This window comes from Lathamus discolor, chromosome 9 (genome assembly GCF_037157495.1).
Source record: "Lathamus discolor isolate bLatDis1 chromosome 9, bLatDis1.hap1, whole genome shotgun sequence".
In the NCBI taxonomy this organism is placed as follows: Eukaryota; Metazoa; Chordata; class Aves; order Psittaciformes; family Psittacidae; genus Lathamus; species Lathamus discolor.
Window position 1 is genome coordinate 3747269 of NC_088892.1, and position 20271 is coordinate 3767539.

Consider the following 20271-nt stretch of genomic DNA (forward strand, 5'->3'; position numbering starts at 1 on the left):
TCCTCTCAGGGATGCAGAAGTCTCCAGGTCTCACCCCCCTTGCCATGGGACCCTGTGTACAGGGCATGGAGAAGGAGGGGAAGCACCGGCATCTGAGTGTCCATGGCAGGTGGAACCCACGGTTAACCACGTAGTGAGGGCAGACAGAACACGTTCCAAGTGATCACTGCAAACTCAGCAAGGGTGCGTAACAAACGTCCATGTGCAAAGGTACGTCTGTTACTAACTCGAGTAAATTGTCCCTTCCTATATAACACACCAAAGCCCTCCAGCCCAATTGCACAGCACCGCCGCAGTTGTGCATCTTTCACCCGAGGAGCTCACAGCATTTTCCAAACAGCAATTAATTCAAATCACTACCCTTCCGATATACTGTTTATCCTTAATTTTCAGATGGGGAAACTGAGGTACAGGCCTGAGTTCTGACTCACCCGCCAGCACCGCAGGAATGGAGGCAGAGCCTGAGGTGCTTGCTGGGGACTAGCAACCTCCATTCAGCCTCCCAGACCCACTGGTTATGCCAATAGGCCCCGCAAGCATTATACATAGGAATAGCCCCAGTCTGTGGGCCAGGAGTTTATTTTTAGTGGAAAACAAGCTGGCTTGCATCCAGTAATGATGGGCTTAACCCCACAAACTCGAGTTCACGCCAAGCCTGCTTGGAGATTCATAAAAGTTTAATGTTTTTCAGCAATGTTTCCGCTCTCTCAGCGCCGTCTGTGCCTCGCTGGGACAGAGTTGGCGGTGCAGAGGCAGGAGCTGCTCTCCAGCTCCCCACCACAGCCAGAGCAGAGGCATGTTGGGGGTCCCCCAAGGGGAGTGCAGAGTGGGGGCAAAAAGGCTCTGGGCTGAGCGATGCCTGGCTCAGCCCAGCCTAGAGGCGGCCTCAGCTCCTGTGCGGTGAAGGCAATGGTGCTCCCCTTGCTGGAGGAGATCTGCGCATCCTGGTTCTCACCCCGAGCGAGAGCTGGTGCTGCAGAGGGAAAGGAGCAACTGCCACTCGCCATCCCATAGCTCGCCATCCCCTGCCAGGGCTGTCCTGCTGCACCAACACACAGGCGAGTGATACAGCCCCCGAGTGCAATCCCTCGTGTGCTCAGGACAGAGTGAATCGCCAAGAGCATGCTGAAAACGGAGCTCGGAGCAAACAAGGCTCCTTCAGCTTCCCGGAAACATTCCCACGAGTCCCCCAGGGAGCTTTTCCTTTCGCGCTGGCTCTGTTTAAACAAGCTCAGTGCCTCGGCACAATGGTGCACGCTCCCTCCCTGAAAGCTTCACTAATGACTTTTTAGAAGGGGCCCTCTCAGGCTGTTAAGTCAGTGTCGGATTTAGCGTGCGTGGTGTGGCTTGCCAGCTGTCTGCACGCGGATTTAAATCTGATCCGCGTGGAACAGCGGCAGCTCCGGCACTGGGCTTCAGACAAAAGTCATGATTATTCCCCTCTTCCCAACAAAACCGGCTGTGTCCAAAGGCTTCCTGGCCATTGCACCGCTGCTGCCCCGGTGCTGTGCTTGCCATCCCCGCTGGCACTGTCTGCGGAATGGTGGCACATGGGCTCTGATGTTGTGCTCCATGGATATATTCCTGTTACACAGAGCTGCAACCAAAATACTGGCACTAGAGGTGGCTGCATTAGGTCAGGATGGAGATGGGGAGAAAGAGGGTAATGGTATGTCTGTCCTGGCAGCACCTGCCTTTACCCTGTTTGGGGGAAGAAGAGAAATCCTCAATATCTGGGGCTGTGCACAGAGCATGTCCCTCCTGCAGGATGATCAGAGCACCAGTGATGCATCCCCACCTGGCTCCTATTTTTTTCACTTCAGTATTGATGTTTTAGCTGTGGGGGCTCGGAAGGCTGTCACCTGTAGTTGTTCTTGGTTATTTCCAAACATGAAACAGCAAAGTCCTCAAGCTTTTCTCTGTCCAGACACTTGTTCTACTTGAAACTTCCTCTTCCTCTGTGAGATGAGAAAGGCAAGATGAACATGACTCTAATATCTCTTCCTCACCCTCCGAGTGTTGAAGCCCACCCTCATTTTCATCTGATGCTCTGCAGGCCGTTGCCAGCCCGGGGCACAATCTGGCCCATGTGCGGACTGAGGGAGGGGTAACTGCCACCCATGCTGCCCTTGAGGTTTGCGCAGGGATCATGTGCAGGTGGTCGGACCATCCGGAGCCAGCCTGGCCCTGGGAGTGTGTGTGTGCGTGTAGGAGGTGGAAGAGGGATGTGAGCACCCGGGGCAGAGTGGGTTCAAGTGTGCACGGGGTTCAAGGGGAAGCGCTGCCCTGCGCTGGGGCTGCTCAGGAAGAGCATCACAGGAGCATCTCAGCAGGACTTGGGCTTCCTCCTTGAGAGGGAGACTCAGAGTCCCTCCGGCTCCCCCCCATTCCTGAAGACCCATGCTGCCTTAGGCATGGTTCTAGCACTTGGAGGTTACTAATGGTGGCTCTTGTGTGGCTGCTTTTTAAACCAGGAGTTTCCCACCTCAGACAGAGGCAGCGGGAGATGCAGCCTGGCCGGTGGTGAGGTAGCCGAGTCAGCACTCCTGCTGCCCAATTTAGCCCCACCGTTTCTGTCTGAAATGGCATGTGCATATTGGAGAGGCCTGGCTGCGGGCTGCCTAACCAGGTCAATGTTAAACACATGCCCCTTCAGAAAGATTATATGGAGCCTGTTTTCCACGGCCTCAGACAGCTGTGCTCAGGCAGTATCATCTGTCTTTTAATGGTGCCCTGCAGAGCGCTGAAGTTGCCACTATTTAGGCACGAGGGGAAGAAACAAAGCGAGCACAGGAGCGAAGAGGAGGCAGCCGGAGGAAGCACCGGACCCTGCCTACGCGGTTCCTGCTGCTGCTGCTGGGGCCGGTCTGGTGACAGCGGGAAGGGTCATTAGTGAGGGAGTTGAGTTTCTGCCCTCCCCATGGTCTCCTCAGGGAGCAGCACCCCACAGAGCTGCCCTCGCCTCCAGCAAACACCAGCTCAGCCCCGTAACCGGAGTCCAGGCAGGAGGACAGGTTGGAGCCTAATGAGTTCCAACTCCCGGAGTAAGGAAACAGCAATCAAAGGGCTTGTTATTGATATAAAGAGCTACTGTGTTGCCCTGACACCTTCGGCTCTTGAACTGCTTAACCACCTGCCTGGGGAGTGCGGAGAGGCTTCGGTATGGTGCTGACTTGCATGCACGGGAAATGACCCTGTTAGGGGGATGCAGCATCCCTGCTCAGCAGCAAAGCATCCACCCTGCCACCAGCCATGCATCTTGCAGGAATGGCCTCCTGCAGCAGGAGAACCAGAGGGCAGTTCGGCTGGCAGCAGCCCCACAGGGTAGCGCAGGGGTCCCTGTGAGAGCCGATTCCCCTCTGAGGGTGTTTGTCCTCTGAGCTGTGCATCCAAGGAAAGGGTAGCTGGGATGCTGAGGAAAGGGAGCTTGTGGAGGGAGAGCCATGGGAAGGAATGAAGACGTCTGGGGAGTGGTGGGGGAGGAATTCCTCTCTGAAATGGATGATGGTATTAGATCCAGATCAACCCAGGAGCTAAAACATCCACAGCTCAGTCTGCGGTTTGGAGCTGGGCCCTGTAGGAGCTGGAGCATTAACAGCCACACCACCTTCCCGCTCAGTAAGTCTGCCCATCCACACGTCTCCTTGCGAGGAGGCACAAGGGCCTTCCCCAGCTGTACGGAGCTGCCCCAGATAAATACCCGACAGCTGGAACAGAGAGAAATGGAGCTGGTTCCCTAACTGCCAGCATGAGCCAATCTATCACACTGGTCCTGGCACCTCTTTTCGGAAGGGAATCAAAGGGCTCCTTAGTGAGAAGGGATGAAATGACAGGTAGAAAGGCCAGAGGATAAATCCTTCTGCCTACTGGGACTGTTAAATATTAGGAGAGATTAGTGTCTGACAGGGGGGAGTAGGACAGCAGCTCTGCTAAACAGCCAAAGAAATGTGTGGAATTCCTGCTCCTTTGTCAGTGGCAACACTCAGGGTGGAATAAAAGGGAGAATAAAAAATACCTTTCCCTGACTTAAGTTAAGAAAGGAGCCCGTGCAGAAGCCTGTACCTCACTCAGCCCTTCCCAGAGCGGCCTGGAACGGGCAGCAGCGTGCAGGCACTGCGATGTGGAGCAGTGCCCAGGCTCCACATCCTCTGCCCAGCATCTTCTCCCCATCCTGCTTCTGCACCTCACCTGCCTAAATCACAGCCCCTCCGAGCACGGACCAATCTGTGTTGACACAAGAAGGGAGCAGATGAAGACGGATGCAGCCAGCGTGGTGGAAGAGGCTGCCCAGAGGCATTTGCTGTCTGTCTCTCCCCTGCCTCCCTAGGTAGACAGTGCTTCCCTCTTTCCACCACTCCTCAGGCACAGGGGTCTCTTAAGTTCTGGATGTTCACCTTGCTGATTGCCATACACCAAAGGCAAGGGGTGCCTGCAGCCATCCCACCCAGAGACCATTCCTGAGGAGCACCTGGACATCTCACACCTCCAACCTCTTCTGCACCCCATTATACAAGTCCTCCCAGGAAGCGATCGCTTTTTCTCTTTTCAGAGAAATGAAAGCAAGCTGTGCTCACAGGCTGCAAATAAGACACCTCATCGTGAGCAGCTCCAACGACCTCTGCTCAGCCGGTGAGGCTGTGACACCACAGCATCCGCAGGACAGGCCCAGGTGCCGTGTTAAAGGGTACGGTGAGACAAGTGGGTGGAGGAGAAACAGGGACCTCCCACCTTTCTTCCCTTGTCTCCCTTCAGCTGTTTCCAAAGGGGCTGCATGGAAGACATGACAGAGACAGAGCTTTCTCCCTGCTTACAACTTCTTGCACAAACTGCAGCGTATCTCTTTGCACGAGCCACCCTGTAGGTGTAGTACACACTGGTCCACTGGGGCAAATCCCTAGATGGGGAAAGAGAGAGACTCCCTGCTCCTTGCTCAGGAGCTTCCCTGGCTCCTGTTTTTCCTGCCTGTCCCTTACTTTGGCTGCCGTCCCACAAGGCAGGAGATCAGCCTGTTTGGTAGCATCATCCCAGTGTTAGCAGCTGCAGCCACGCTCGCTGTCTGGGTACGTTCCTGCTGGGCAGTGGAGGCAGGAACAGGGGAAGGAGGGGGCTGGGAGAGAAGGGGTCCGGCAGGGATCAGTGGGTCAATCCATCTTGGCAGATTATACAAAATGATAGTTTCCATTTCCTTGCTAAGGCGTCATAAAGCGCTTTGCTCAGAACAGTAAAATATATGTGATGGGGCTTAAAATATTAAAAAATTGGCCAATTTTCATACTTTCGATGTCTGGTGTGTCACAGCTTATTAACCAGCTGAAAAGCCTGTGTGTCAGGGACAGGTGAGTGGGGCAGGAGTGTGTGTATGTGTGCGTGTGCAGGCTGCTTGTGGCCGTGTCTGTGCTGCCAGGCAGGGAGGAGGAGGTGAGGTTGATGTGAAGGGAGCAGAAGGGCTCCCCACCTTACACGAGTGCACAGTCTTGCTGTGCGCTGCCTCTCGGTCTGAGGCAGGACATAGTCGAGAGGGGCCAGACTGTCAAATCCAGCCCCATCCTAAAACGACGTTCAGAAATTTGTCAGACTCCCATCTTGAACTCGTTATGTTTCTTCCCTCAATTACCCCGCTGGAAAGCTATTTTATAAACTCCCTCATCTGATGATTAGGAGAAACCTCCTTCAATTTTAGCTGACATTTATTCACGACAGTTTTCTAGCAATTTATGCTTATGCCAACAGTGTCCTTCCACTTACAGTGTTCCTTGCATTCCTGGGTGTTTCCTCTCCAATGTATTTACAGGCAGCAATTATAAACATCTTAGCCTCTGATTTGGTCCTAGACTACACAAGCAAAATGTTTTCAGAACCAGTTGTCCTGTCTGTGCCCACTAAACCACATTTGCTCCTCTGTTTGGGGAAAAAAATTCACAGATGATTTGTGTCAGCCTCAGATCAGTAAATCTCATCCCACCTCCTCATTTTCAATAAAAAAAATTGCAAATCCATTGGCCTAAATACACTTTTCTAACCAGCAAAGCATGATAACTGCTATCCTTGTCAAGCACATTCAATGCAAGATGAGAGCTGAATAGATCAACCAGAAGGCAGAGGCTGTTTCCAGTCAGATCACAGGGTTGAGCAGGCATTTAGCCCATCCACACTGGAGTAACTGGGCTCAGCAGAAGAAAGGCTCTCTTAGAAAGGAACTCCTCTCTTATGAGCAAAGGCTGAGAGAGTTGAGGTTTTCCAGCCTGCAGAGCAGAAGGCGCTGGGGGAACCTGAGACCCTGATGCTGATCCACGTCTCTGAGCCCAAGCTCTAGTGACACTGCAGCTTGGTAAGGACCGTTCATGGCACGGAGACGCAAGACCACCACTCTCTTCTTCTCACCACCCTCTTGGGGCTGTCGTACAAGCCTGTTGCATCTAAGACCCAACCAAGATGCATCTCCCAAGGCTTCCAACCCCAGCTGAGCTCTGCCCGCACCTGCAATGTGTAATGATTGCTGGGAGCACTTGAAGAGGCCGTGCTGACACATTTGTCATGGGTGCAGGAAACCCATCTGTGTTTCCTTTCCAGCCCGTGAGCCTCCAGGAGCTGCTGGAAGCCGCAGGAAGGATGCAGCGAGCCCAGCCTCAGGAAGGATGTACTTCAGGACCTGAACTCAGTCCTTAGGAGCCCCTAAGGAGCCTGACGAGCAGGGCTGTCAGCAGACAAACAGCAGCTTCTCCGAACCCTCGTGTTTCCTGGCCCTGTGCAGCTTGCTCTGGCTGCAGCAGGTTGTGCCACATCCGAGAGAGCAGGTAAAGCAAACACTGCCGTTCTCTGCAGCTGGTAGCAGTGCCTCGGGGAGCCCAGCACCCGCCGTAGCTGCGGGCTGGCAGGTGCCCCATCGTCGTCGCCACTGGCATTGCCAATGTTATCTTTGGATGCAAAACCTGGGGAAAATTGAGTGCTTGAAAGAGGACGGGCTCTCCTGGGTCAAATTAGTCATTCCTCATTAGAAAAGCCCTGCTGGTTTCTTTGTTTCTCTTGCTCTCCAGTGTACCTAGATAAATACATTTTCTAATTCTCCAAGTCCCACTGAATAGGAGAATGGCAAGGTGAGAATATTAAAGCTGCAGATTGTCAAGTGCTTTCCATGAATTGAGCCTCCAGCAGAGGAATGATGGGGAGGAAGGCTCGGGGGTAAACTGCAAAGGGGGGAGAAGGATGGGGAAGCAAAGGAGGAAGGCAGGGGAAGGAGACAGAAGAGGATGGAAGGGGGGAATGCCACAGGAGAGAGCACATGGAGAAAGCAGAGGGCTGATGGAGGAGAGCAGAAGGGGGAGAGCTGCGCTGTGGAGAGGTTTGGCAGCTGCTGAAAGTGTTACGCATTTCAATTTTTAATGATTCAAAAATACAACCATTAACATGTCAGAGGCAGAGGTAAATGGCAGGGGTTTTTTACAAGCCCTAATGTCTTTGAAGAACAAATGCTGTACAAAAAGGAGGCTTTTAAGCATTTTGGCTGGGCCGTGCCGCCTGCCCCCTCTCTTCCAGGGCAGTGCTCCCCCTCCAAGGCCGCCGATTTTTGCATCATTTTGTTTTGGTTGTTTGTTCTCCTTTTTACTTTTCCTCCAATCTCTGTCTGTTGGGGATCTTCCAGTTCACAACACAAACCTGTGAAATGAGGAGCATTCCCTTCTTTGCTCCCAACATCCCCTGGCAAATGGATTTACAGCAGGTGCAGACAGTGGCAAACTTCAAACCCTTGTTTCCAATTTCAGCTGATATATTTCTTTCCTGCCTTGGTGATTTGGCTTGCTGTTCTCTGCCCACTTCTTTCCAGGTCCCCCTTGCTCTCTGCCTTCTCATCCTATTGCCCTGGCTATCGTGACACTTTCAAGACTGAGAAGCAAAAGCAAAAAGCCAAGTTTTCTGAGTAGGAGTAGCTGTAAGCTCAAAAGCAGGGAGAGGTGCTCCAGAAGGGGCTTTCACACAGGAGCCTAAGGTCTGGTCCTCCACTCTGGGCAATGCAGCCATCTGCAATGCTTATGAATGCATCTTCCAGCAGCCACAAGCACTGGCAGCTGATGCCATCAGCTGGGGCGCATATTCCAGGTGTGAAAATGGGACTGCTCCCGGGGTGAAAGTTCCTGCCTGACCCGACTGAGCAGGAATGCCACCCAAGCCACAGTGCTCTGGAGAGAGGAAGAACCAGGGGAGCTGCAGTGCTTATGTTTAACCTGTTTCTTAAAACATGGAAGCAAGAGAGGATTCTGGTAGGACCAATTCACTTCAATCTTCCCTGGCCAACATCAGCTCTGGCTCAGCAGGGCATGCAAAATACAGCAGGAATTTCTGCCAGCTCCAGGGCATGTCTTTCCATGCAAAATAAATTACCTAATCCAAAAATAAATGAGAACCTGAGAAGTGTAAAATAAGCAAAGAAGTGGCTCATGCCAACTGGGTATACGAGGTTCAAGTCACTTGCATTGATCCCGTGAAGGAAGCATCACACTTTTACTATGTGTATTATGGCAATGGGAATAAAACAGCACCATTTCGGATGGGGAAGTTATTAGATCCCACAGCCTCCCAGAAATTCTGAGAGAGAGGAGTGATGGGCATCAGGAAAGAGACCCTGTGCCCGTGCACACCATCAGATCTGCGTCCGATGCAGAGACATGCAGGTTCCCTGTGCTGGGAGTAGACCCTAAACCCTATGGCTGCCTGCACTGGCTCAGCTGTAGACAGCTCAGGTGTCCCACACTCTGAGCACACTGCAGATCTTCAGAAATCTTGGGTCAGCATCCTCCGTGCAAGAACTCACCCTGAAAAACACAGACATGGGTAGCACATACAGCAGTCTGCTCCTGGGCAGACGTGTGTGGAGTGGAGCCCTTGCAGCAGGCGGAAAGGAGCGTGCTCCTTTCCACCAACAGCTTTTCCCCCCACCTCTTCTGCTGATCCTACATTTTCTGTTCCAGCTGGAAGTCTCAAAACAAGTTCTGAGGGGTTGTTCTCACAGCATTCCTGCCCTGCTCAGACACGGGAAGTGAAAGGAGCCTCTGGAGGGAAAGCTTCCTGGCCAGAGAGCCCCATGCATCCTTACTGACCCAAAGGCATTCAAAGAGCTGAGGAGTCTCCAAGGAAACCCATCACTGGTCCCTCACAGGGCTAGTAGATGGACAGATAGCTGGATCTCTGCACCTTTGAGAGGATCTCATCACTCAGTCTGAGGCTGAATACATATTCATCATACGTGGATTTCTTTTTAATGGATAAAATACCTTCTTTTTAAAGAGAAACCCTACTGCTGATGGCACAAACAGCTGTGCAGGGAAATATCAGAGCAAACCCAGTCAATATCCCTCCCTGGACGTCCTGGGGAATCTTAACAGCTTTTGACTTTCGAAATGACTCTGAATGCAAAGGAATTTCAAAGAGAAGACAGGAAGCCTCCCCCGGCTGCTCAACCACATCAGCTGGGCAGTCTTCCCGAGCCTCTTCCCATCCGCCCAGCATTCCTACCCCTCTTTGGTGGGCTTGGATCATGGGCAGGCACTTTCTCCCCTGCCTCTCCTGAAGAAGATGCTGTGGGTACTCTTGCGTGTTGGGCAGGGAAAGCTGCTTCATTTTCCCTAGCAGCTGACTCAAAGTTAGCCTTCCCAACTGCACTCCAGAGAAGGAGCTTCTCAAACCCCCCACTACTGTCCCTTGTGAACCGTTATTGAGTTTGACATGTGTTGTTCTATTCCTGATGGATCCCGGCCACTGGAATATCCATCTGATAATCGAATAAAATAGCCAAGTCCCCTGCATGCTGCATATTTTATATGCTGCTCCCTGATTTCCATTGTTTCACATTGTTTAGACTGTTAGTCAGAACCATTTGTCATCCTACCCCTGCTGCCTAGTGGGATTCAGCTTGGTGGGGAGAAAGCGAACGCATTCACCGCAGTGTGCGCTGCCAGCGCAGCAGCCGGCAGAGACGCAATGCCCAGCCAGGCCCGTTCTGGGATCCATTACAGCACAGCTCCTGCCCCACACTATAGGGCTGGTTCGTGAAACCTGGAGGGAGGCTTATTGCCTGCCCCAGAGATCTTACAGCCGCAGAGAAATAAACTGTGTGAGCTTCAGCGTAGAAGGTGAGGGAGGGAAGAGGCTGAGGACTATGGGCAGATGCTGGGGGAAGTTGGAGCTGGCTTTGGAGAGGCAGAGCATTGGCTGACAAGGGGAGAGAGGGGTTTCCTGGCATGGCACTGCAGTCCGTGGGGGGCTGCTGAGCTCCCGGAGCTGCAGGAGCTCCTGTCAGCCTCATTTCTCACTCCTCCTGCTTGAGGTAAGAAGCTGGAGACCGGCTCTGCAGGCAGAGCAAGCAGGCAGCTCCGCTGGCCGGGCTCCACGTGCCGGCTAACATGGAGGGATTCAAGCCCAACCAAAGCAGCTTCTGTTGCCATTCCTGCTCAGATCCCTTCAGGGGTTCCTTGCATTATAAACACCTCCTCAGGAGAGAGGGGTTGCCCTGGCTGCTGTTACTCTGTTGAGTTGCCCTGTCAGCTCCATTTTGGTGTCAGAATGGTTCAGGCTCGGGGGGAGTCTGCGGGTAAATCAGCATCAGGAGGTGCACAGCTACAGAGGGACCCAGCCTGATGAGCTGTCCCATCGATCCCCGGTGCCCTCTCAAGGAGTCCAGGGGATGGCTTTCTATGCTTGCACTGCTCCCGGTGGGAGAGCCGGAGGCAGTAGGAGCTACTGCTGATGAAACCTGGTGACCAGAGGAGCGAGTCTGACAGCTGAAGCCCTTTTTTGTGTTCCTGGGCTGTCTCCAGCTTCATCCCAAGCCCGCATGGCTGCCAGAGCCTCTGCACTCCCAGCTCTCCTCCCATCACAGCCTGAGCATCTACGGTAGTACCCATGTCAGCCCAGGAACAAAACTCACAGCTGGTTTTCATCCAGGCACTAAAACCTCCTCCAAAATCTTTCCTGGCCCTTATGACACTTGTTGCTGCCTCTGCTTTGCCCATCTCCACGGTATCCGGCAGCTGGGAGGCTCGGCTCTGCTCGACAGAACCTGTCTGCTCGTGACCTTTGCCTGCCGACATCTCACTGCATGTGGAGCTGCCAGCGCTAAGTGAGCACGCCGATGCTGCCTCCATCAGCTGCTAATCTCGCTTAAAGCTCTTGTCCTGGGGAATCACCTCTGGCTGCCAGTCAGGCACTGGAGGCATGGGCTTGGCTGCCAGAAGAGGCTACCTGGAGAGAGGGGAGCATGGCACTGCCTGAAAGCTTTGGGGCCACAGACCCATGCTGTCAAGGTGCAGCCCCACTGCCTGTCAGACATCCCATTGGGGAACACTCACAGCCTGCTTGGTCATTGACTTTTCTCCCCCTACACACCTACAGCCTCTGCACATACGTCCTGTGGAGCAGAGGATGTTCCCTGGGCTGGACCCTGGGCTAGGGCAGGTAGCACGCTGCTTCCTGCCTCCTGTCAGGTCAATAAAGTAGCTCTGGCATCACCGCAGTTGTCAGTCATTTATTTCAAGTCCTTGATGCTAAACTGAGGACAACAACTGTAAATTGCTCCAAAGCACCCCATGTTACACACGGCTGCTATGTGTCCTCAGCTTTCCTAAACCTGTGCTTACCTGAGACCTGGATGGAGCTGCTTCATCATCCCTGCTGGCCAACGGCTGTCTCACAGTCGTGATCTGCAAGACCTTCCCATCCCTGGCAGCTATTGCTTCCCAAGAGCTGCTCCTCTGGCTTACCTTGACTCTGGACACACACACCACAGAAACTTGGAAACTCCTCAAGGTGCACTGAAGTTGTGGTGTCTCCATCCCTGTTGGCATTGGCTTCCTATTAGACTCCAAGGGTGAATTTCAGGCGCTGCTTGTTACATGTGGAGCCTTCACAGGGCTGGTGGAAAGGAGCCATTCCCTGCTTTGGGACTGGGAAGGTTGGAGCTGGAGTCTCCCTGGTGCACAGGGAAATCTGCCACTGGGGAGTCACCCCCGGAAGAGTTCAGCCTGGGCATTGCTTCCCAGCCAAGCCAAGGAGGGAAAGGTTTCTCCTGGTCACGCACTACTTGAGCATCCATGACCTGCTGTGAGGCCAGGGATGGCCCTGGGAAGAGCTTGGTGAGGCAGGGAGACTTTGGGTGGCAGAAAAGTCAGTGTTTGACCAGCCCCTAAAGCCTTGCAAAGTTGCTGTAAAGACTGGTGGGAGAGGAGAAGGTTGTGAGGACCTGCCTTCTTCCAGCAAAAACATGCTGTCCAGATCAACTGCTTGCAGCTGAGCCCTTCCTTATAAGCAGGCAGCTGGCCTCCCAGTCTCACCCCTTATCTCCATCAAAAGCCAAGTGCAGAATCCTTTGGAGCTGCATCCCTGAGCAAACTGGAAATTCAGGCCTTGCCTAGGAGGCAGAGCAAATCCCCATAAAACCTCTGAATGGAAACAGAAGTTCATGTTATTAAAAAAAGAAATGAGAGAGGGAGAAAGAGAGGAGGAACCTGCCTCCCCATCCCCGCACACAGACATGTCCCTGCACAGCAAAAGCCCTTTGCACCTTCCACACAGCACCTCCCAGCGAGCAGGGGTGTCCCAGCCGTGTCCCTGTGCCCAGGTCCTCCCCGGCATGGCCATGCTCGGGCTGGTGCCCGCTGCCCCCGCTCAGCTCTCAAGCGAAGGGGTTAACTCCCAGCAGCTGCTCCCCAGATGCCGGTTCTGGAATTCACATTTGTGTAATAATAAACCTCGGGGTAAAGCGGTGGTGATGGGGGAGCGGGGGGTGTCGCTTTGTCCCACTCCCCCCCTGCCCCGCTCCCCCACTTCAAGCAAGCGGCTGCCAAGTGGGGCGGCTGGGAGAGGGGCAGCAGCCCAGGTGCTGCGGGATGCCTTCCGATGGACTCACAGGGAGATGAGTTAGGGGCCCGCCAGGAAATCCTGGCTCGTTTTCATCCCGCTTGCCCCTGCTGCGGTAGCAGAGGGCTGCGATGTCCCAGGGGCTGGCGGACCCCAGGGTGGGCCCGGACCCAAGTGGGTCTCCCTAAACAGGGCAGGACCACAGCGTAATTTGTTTCAGGAGACAGGGGTGAGGAGAGACAGACATAAACTTTATTGAGAGGCTTTCTTTCTAATGGCTCCCATCGCCTGGCAGGGCAGCACACCTGCTTCCAATAGTTGCCCCAAACTGCTGCTGCCTGTCAGTGCTGGAGGAGAAAGGCTGCTCCTCCATCACCTCTGCCTGGCCATGGGCTTCCAAACAGATGGCAATGCGAAGCGTCCTTTTCCTGGTGGGTACAGGCTTCCACTCGCCCAGCTGAGCAGCCCCTCTCTTGGGCACCTCAGGGCTGGGTGTGCTCAGCCCTGCTTATCCCATCAAGCATGGCTCATCCAGCAAGGATGCTACGGAGCTGCCACAGCCTGATCTGAATAGGTCATGGACATTGGGCAAGCCTCGAGCAGAGGCGGACAGGAGGCTTCAAAGCCCTGCTGCCCCCGTAGACATCTCCAGCTTCACAGGCCCGGCTCAGACCCACGAAAGTCCCAGGAGCTATGCAAAGAGCTGGAGAGAGATCAGAGCTTTCACTCTGAGCGGGGGCAGTGGCAGGAAGAAGGTTCGGGAGGTCCGAATTGAGCCGATCTGTTGCTCCATTTGGTCTGAAACCCTAAACCGGGTCATCTTTCAAGTGAGGATTTCTGCTGCTGGCCGGGATGCCTTTCTTCTTATCCCAGCGCCATATTTCACACGGGAGGGAGACAGGAGGTGGCACAGAGTCAGAAAAGCCTTCTGCTGACCAGGGCTCGCTCCCCAGTACAAGAAGCAAGCCCCAGGGTGACTGAGGGGTCCCAGCTCAGCCGCTGCTTGCTGACCCTCCAGCAAGCCCCCTGAACCACCTCATGAGATGGTGAGGACGCAGCCTCAACAGCTACTGGCGCAACAGGAGGAGGATTTCACACCTCTCCCCAAGGCCTTTATCTGCCCCCGGGAGGGGGGGTCCGTTCCTCACCCAGGCTCACCCATAGGATAGGCACCATCTGCAGCGGTCCCAGCAACGTGGGTGGGTTCCAGCTCCCCCCCCCCCCCCCGGCTCTCTGATCTCCTGTGCTCTGGAGCATCTCTGCTCCCCCCCGCACGGCTGGCGGGGCTCGTCCTGCTGCTTCTGAGCCACTCTCCGGGCCGGCCTCATCTGTTCCTGCTGTTTGGCAGCGCTATCCCAGCCCACCCCAAAGGAGCTGGGTGTTCAGGAAGCAGCTGGGGATAGCGATGGGAGTGGGAGAGCCTTTGAAACATGAAGAGCTGGTGAGGGGGTATGGCAGGGGCAGTTGCTCTTCAGTGCAGGAACCTTGGCTGTCCATCAGGGTGGACATGGACAGCATCCTGCTTTCCTTACAAAGAGCCAAAGGGGGACCTTGGCCAGCTGGCACCTGTTTCCCTCTCAAAAAGCATCTTCCTGACAACATCTGTAGATGGTCACCGAGGATGGAAAAGTGTTCTCCTCATGGGCAGCTTGAACAGCTTTGCAAGCCTTCCTTGTATGGGAAGTCTCTGCAAACCTCGCAGCCTCCAAGAGGATGCTATTTCCAAACCCGCCACCTCTGAGGAATTTCTGTGTGTCCCGGAGAAGGCCCCATGGAATTTCCCGCAGCCTGGGTGCAGCCAGCTTGGGAGCATGGCTCTCCATGCGCGCCTGGCCACTGGAGGGCTCCCAGATTGCTCTGGGAAAACAGCTGGAGCCAGGGAAGAGGCGGGAGGTAACCCACACCTGAACCCAACTTCAACCCATGGCCCGGCCCACAGCCAAACACACGGCTGAACCCGCACCTGAACCGGGAGCTGCACAGTTCCAACAGCATCCGCGCTTCTCCGCACCCGCAGCCCTGGCATGCCATGAGCCCACGAAAACCCAGCTTTGTTGAGCCAAGCAGGACAAGAGGCTTGTCTTTCTGCAGGACAGAGCCTGCCAAAGGTGTGAGGAAGGGGGAGCATTTAGAAACAAGGCTAAAAATTGCAGCTTCATGCCAACGCACTCAGCTCCCGGTCCCAACCTACCCCATGATGAACAACCTCCTCATATTCCTTGGGTCGCATTCCTTCTTACCAGCCAGCAGCACTAGCCCATGGCAACTCAGGTGCCCTGATGCAAAGGTTCACCCTTGTTCTCTGCTTCCTTTGATGGGGTCGCTGTGCCACGATGGTGACACTTGACACAGCCCCACACACAAACAGCAGCACGGGATGCTGCTGGCAGGGCTGGCAGACAGCAGCCACGTTGGCTGCCTCTTGCAGCTCTTCCCAGCCTGCTCCAACCACATGTCTCCTTATCCTCATCCACAGAGGGAGCTTGGACCCTCCATGTTACCACAGCCTTGCTGGGACCAAACATGGCCATGGTGCGAGGTCTGGGTTAAGTGCTCCAGCCCTTAGCACTTGGCCTGACTGGGGGCACCACACCTCACCAGGAAAGCAGGAGCTGCAGGGGAGAGCATGCACTTGGGGTGAGCCCTGCAGTGATGCTGCCCTTGAATCTGCTGCTGCTTCCCCTGGGCCAAATGGTTACTCTAGCAGAAGAAAAATAAATTAAAGAAAAGGCAACCCCAGCCTCCAAACTTATCTCAAAAGCCTCGTTATGACTATTTTATTTGCTGGCTTCAGCCCAGCAGCTCGCTGGCCAAAGAGCCTTGATTTCTCCCTCCAACTCCAGCTCTTCGGGGGGAGCAGCCTGGCTGGGGTCCCGTGCTCTGGATTCAGAGGAGCCCGGGTTTCCTTTGGAAAGCACCGTTAATTGACATGAGAAAATAATCCAAGCCTCTTTCTCTCTCGAGCAGCAATGGTTCTCCTCACAGGGTGCCCTGAAAAGCAGCGCTGCTTTCTGGGGACTGTGCAAATGCATCAGTCAAAATAACATTCCCTGGGCCAAAACTCTTCCCTGGGGCAAGGCCATCTGCTTCAAAAGGCTTGCTCCGGAGATGCCTGCGGCCGCTTGTTTTTCAGACTCCCTGTGGACCGGCTCCAGCCCATCAGCCGCGTGTCCCTTTCCGCTCGCTCCCTTTCCTGCTCCTGCTGGCACCCACATCCCCTCTGCTTGCCTGCCTGTCCCCCTGGATGGGTGCAGAATCCTGCTGCCCTGCCTCCAAAGCTGCTCCGGGGTGAGCATCCCCACTGAGCATCCCGGCAAACATCCCTGGCATGTGCTCTGTGCCCACTGCACAGCAAGTGTGGAGGTGCCCAGGCATCATCCTGATGTCGGTGAGTGGCTCACTGTCACGTCCACCCTGCACTGGTCATCCCACTCTGGAGGTCACCAGGAAGGGACCAAGGAAAAGGGAAATTATAGGGTGAAGCAGTTGGCACAGGGAAGGAGGGACTGGGGGAACCTGGGGAGCCCGGGAGCGGTGCGGCTTGGGATTCGCCTGGGTTTCACAAGGCGTTTGCTTGTTTGTTGGCTGCTCAGAGTTTGTTATTCTTAGAAACAGCTTTATCTTAGTGGTGCAAAAGCAACAGAGGCATTTTACAGGAAAAATAAATCCTCCCCCCTTTTTCCCCGCTGACATGCTATTAGATCCCAAAAACTGCATCAAAAGAGTAGTAGGGCCCCAAGACAAGTACATGTGGTTGGAAGTGCCTGGGGTGGGTTTGTCTGTAAACCCATCACCCTGCTGCTGCTGCTGTGGGGTCCATGTGGGGCTGGGGTCCCTTCTCCTGGGTAGGAGGAGAACAGGTGAGGAAGGCAATGCCGACCACTTGGACATTTGCAGGAACCAAGGGCTGGAACCATGGCCAAGAACAGGATCCATTGCATCGATGGCCAAGAGCAAGAGCAAAAGCCACTGGGGCAGCTGTCTCCCCTTTCAACCCTCCTGGCCCATCATCCCCTTCTCCCTGTTTCCAGCCTCAATGTGTTTCTCATTAGACTTCACATGTAATTAAGCCAGTAGCACTTCACTGCTGGTGAAGCAGGAGCCGCCTGCCTCAGGGGGCTACAAAGGCTCTGCAGAGACTTTCTTGCCCAAAGGCTGCTGGTTTAGCCCAGGCAGGATGTGCTGAAGGCCGCTGCTATTAGATCCATGCTCCGAAATCAGTCCTGCTTTTCTGAGAATGCATCCCTGGAGCAAGGAGCAGCCCATGGTCCAGTGGGGACTTGGGATGTGCTCAAAGCTTGCAGCACAGGGGAACTTCTGCAGGTCGTTTGCCAAGGCAGAGCCTCCATCAGTGAGCCCCTCTGGCACTGCAGAGAAGCAAAGAGCTCTGCCATTATCGCTGCGAGCTGGTAGTTTCCACCAGCAGCAAAATTTGCTTTCACATTTGTATAAAATACACTTAAGTGCAGGCTAAATGCAGAGCGAATGAGACAAGAATTGCAAATGGAGTGGATGCCATATTGATTATTGAGGATTTATTCCCCGAGGTTTAGGAGGTTTGCCACAGACACAGATCTCTTTGCACATGGCTGTCGTTAACACTCATGAAATCAGCTATTAATAGTTAATGGATAATTTAATAATTAATTATTATTTAACAAACGGAGAGCAGAGGAGCAGCCTGTCTGCCACCAAAATGGAATAATAAAGAGAAAAAGTTGATGGTGATGCCGTCCAAGTGATGCTTTTATTTGGTTGGTGGGACTCTGAGGCTATGAGATGAGCTACTGCAGGAAGGCCTATGGAGGCCATTACCCCCAGGATGCTTTGGGCACCTTTATGTCCTGGCCAGGCTGGCACCGGCTGAGGGCACCAGCAGCAAGCTGTCCTGAGTCACACCAAGAACCGCTTGCCTCCATGAGAGTGGTGGAACAGGGCCGTGCCGGCAGCCCCCCACCCAGCCACTCCACGGCTGAGCCCCATGAATACTTTATGATGACAAATGGATACAGCGGTTGCTGCCGCATGCTTGCTAATTGCTTCAATTGCCTATTAAACAGGCACTAATCATTTCATAAATACTGATATTTGCAGGGCGGCATTTGCAGGCAGGGGCTGGGAGGGGGGACTTGGGGGAAGCTGTGCTGCCAAGGGCCACCTACCCCAAAGCCCCATCCCTCCCTGCAGCCAGCATGGCAGAGCCAGGCAGCTAGTGTCAGGGGCCGCATGCGGAGAACTGGGAAATGATGGAGGCTGACGTCCACATCACAACTGCGCTCATCCACTGCCCTCGGCCAGGAGATGGATGGGCAGAGGGGTGGTGGGGAGGGTCCAGGCACGGGCACAGCACCAGCCCCTCTGCCACAGGATACGGCAGCTCTGAGCCAGCCTCAGGCATTTGTAAAATAAAGGCTTATTATTAGCAGTACTTGAGATGTACATGTTCTGTCTCCCTCGGGATGTTCATTTCGTGCTGATTATCATATTTTTAAAAATGTAATGAATTTATGGAGATAATTCAATCCCACTGACTAGGAATGTGTCTTACTTCTGCCACAAGTAAAGATGCTGCGTGTGTGAAAATGGAAATTGCTGCGGCACTTTCCATGTCTTTTGCCTGTCTTCCCTTACTAAAGGATCCCAAAATGCTTTGCAGACTATCTGCTGGTTAGATCAACCGGAATCACATCACTTCACAGAAACGTAGTCACCTCTAGGCTGGAATACAGAAACTGTTTAACCAGAAGAAGAAATGTAATCAGATTAATTAAGTAAGTACAATTCCAAGGCGAGAAAGTCAATTAAATGAATCATAAGTCAATATGTAAATAAAAGGAGCCAGCTTTGAAGCGGGATTAGAGATAGGGAGGAACAAGAGTGATGATTCTTGCAAAGCTTGTTCAAAAGTCCTCCAAGAGCCACTTCTCCGTATCGCTCCCAGCAGGAGTCAGCACCCAGCAGCAGTACTGGGCTGCCTGCCACTGAGTGTGCACCAAGCGCACACCAAGAGCATACTAAGCATGCACCAAAGCGACCCTTCCACCGCTCTGGGGCATTTTCACCGGGCCACGGGTGTTTGAGGGCACACAGCAGTGTCCCCACGTCCTCAAGTCCACGTGCTTGCGTTCATGCCCGCTCACTGCTGAGACTGGAAGATTTCCATGCCCGTGCATGTGTCTGTACCCATGGGAGTGCGTGTGCTACCACGCAGAGGAACAAGGCTGTTTCCCAGCCAGACCCAGTCCTCAGGGGTTTGTCTCTGTGGTGCCTCGCTTGTGTCCATTCACAGCTCTGGGTAACCTTTGCTTTTCCAGCACGTTTCCTTTCCCTCCTTTCTTCCTTTCTGCCAGCGAAGACTCCCTGCCACGGATGTCTTCCTGCATCCATAAATCTTTTGCATGGGCTGAAATAGTGTCATTGAAGAAAGATCTTTTTTTGTGCAAATTTCAATAAATGCCACTGGAACAACGCAGTAAATGATCCTGAAAATACAAGAGCAAAAAGGAGAGAAAGAAATGGCAGCCGAAGGGGAAAGAGAGTGAAACGGCTGGATTTAAGGCTGCCAAACAATGCATTTAAATAATTCAATTTGCGAAACGAAGAAAAAAAGGAAGGGAAAAGAAAAGGGGAGGAAAAAACCCAGCTTGTGTAGCAACCCAGTAAATAACCTCAGAAAGCATGAGGCTGGGAATGCAGGGCCAAGATAGGCCTTCTCCTGTTTACAAGAGTTTCATTAAAATGCCAAGGGAAAAAAAATACATATATTTTGATAGATTAAGGCTGTAATTTCACTTCTAATTCCTGAAATCCCCACAGCGACAGGGTCGTGTCGCTTTCCCAGCCTGCGCCTCAGCTCTCAGATCTCTCACCCTCTCTCTCCCCTCGGATGCTCTCAGCAAGTCTCCCGAGATAATTGGAGGGCTGAGGGCATCCGGAGAGCTCCTGCTCCAGCGGGCAGCTACCTCTGCAATGACATGGGTCGGAGCCTCATTAGCCGGCTGTTGCAAACCCTCCTGTAACAAGAAGCGCTTCGTAGAAGTAGGGACACAGTTAAAGAACTGCGGCGCCAGTGGCTTAGAAACAAGGCACCTGAGGTGTGCGGGAATCTCAGCCCCCCTGCAGCCGTATCAGAGCAAACGCTTCTCCCTATGACATGGGCTTCTTGCACGGCTCCCTCTTATTGCCCCTTGATTACCATGGCTGGCAGCAAGGCTAACTATTTAGCTTGGATTTGCACAGGTCTCTTTCCCTCCTGCCAATACCTGGCTATAAATCCCTATTTATGTCAATGATGCTGGGAAAATTAATCAAAATGTTGATCACTAGTTGCTTTCTACTTGTCCAGCACCAGTCAGGTCCTCTGCAAAGATGTTAAAGCCTCAAGCGGAGAAGTAAGCAGAGGCATCACAGAACAGGCTGAGGTAC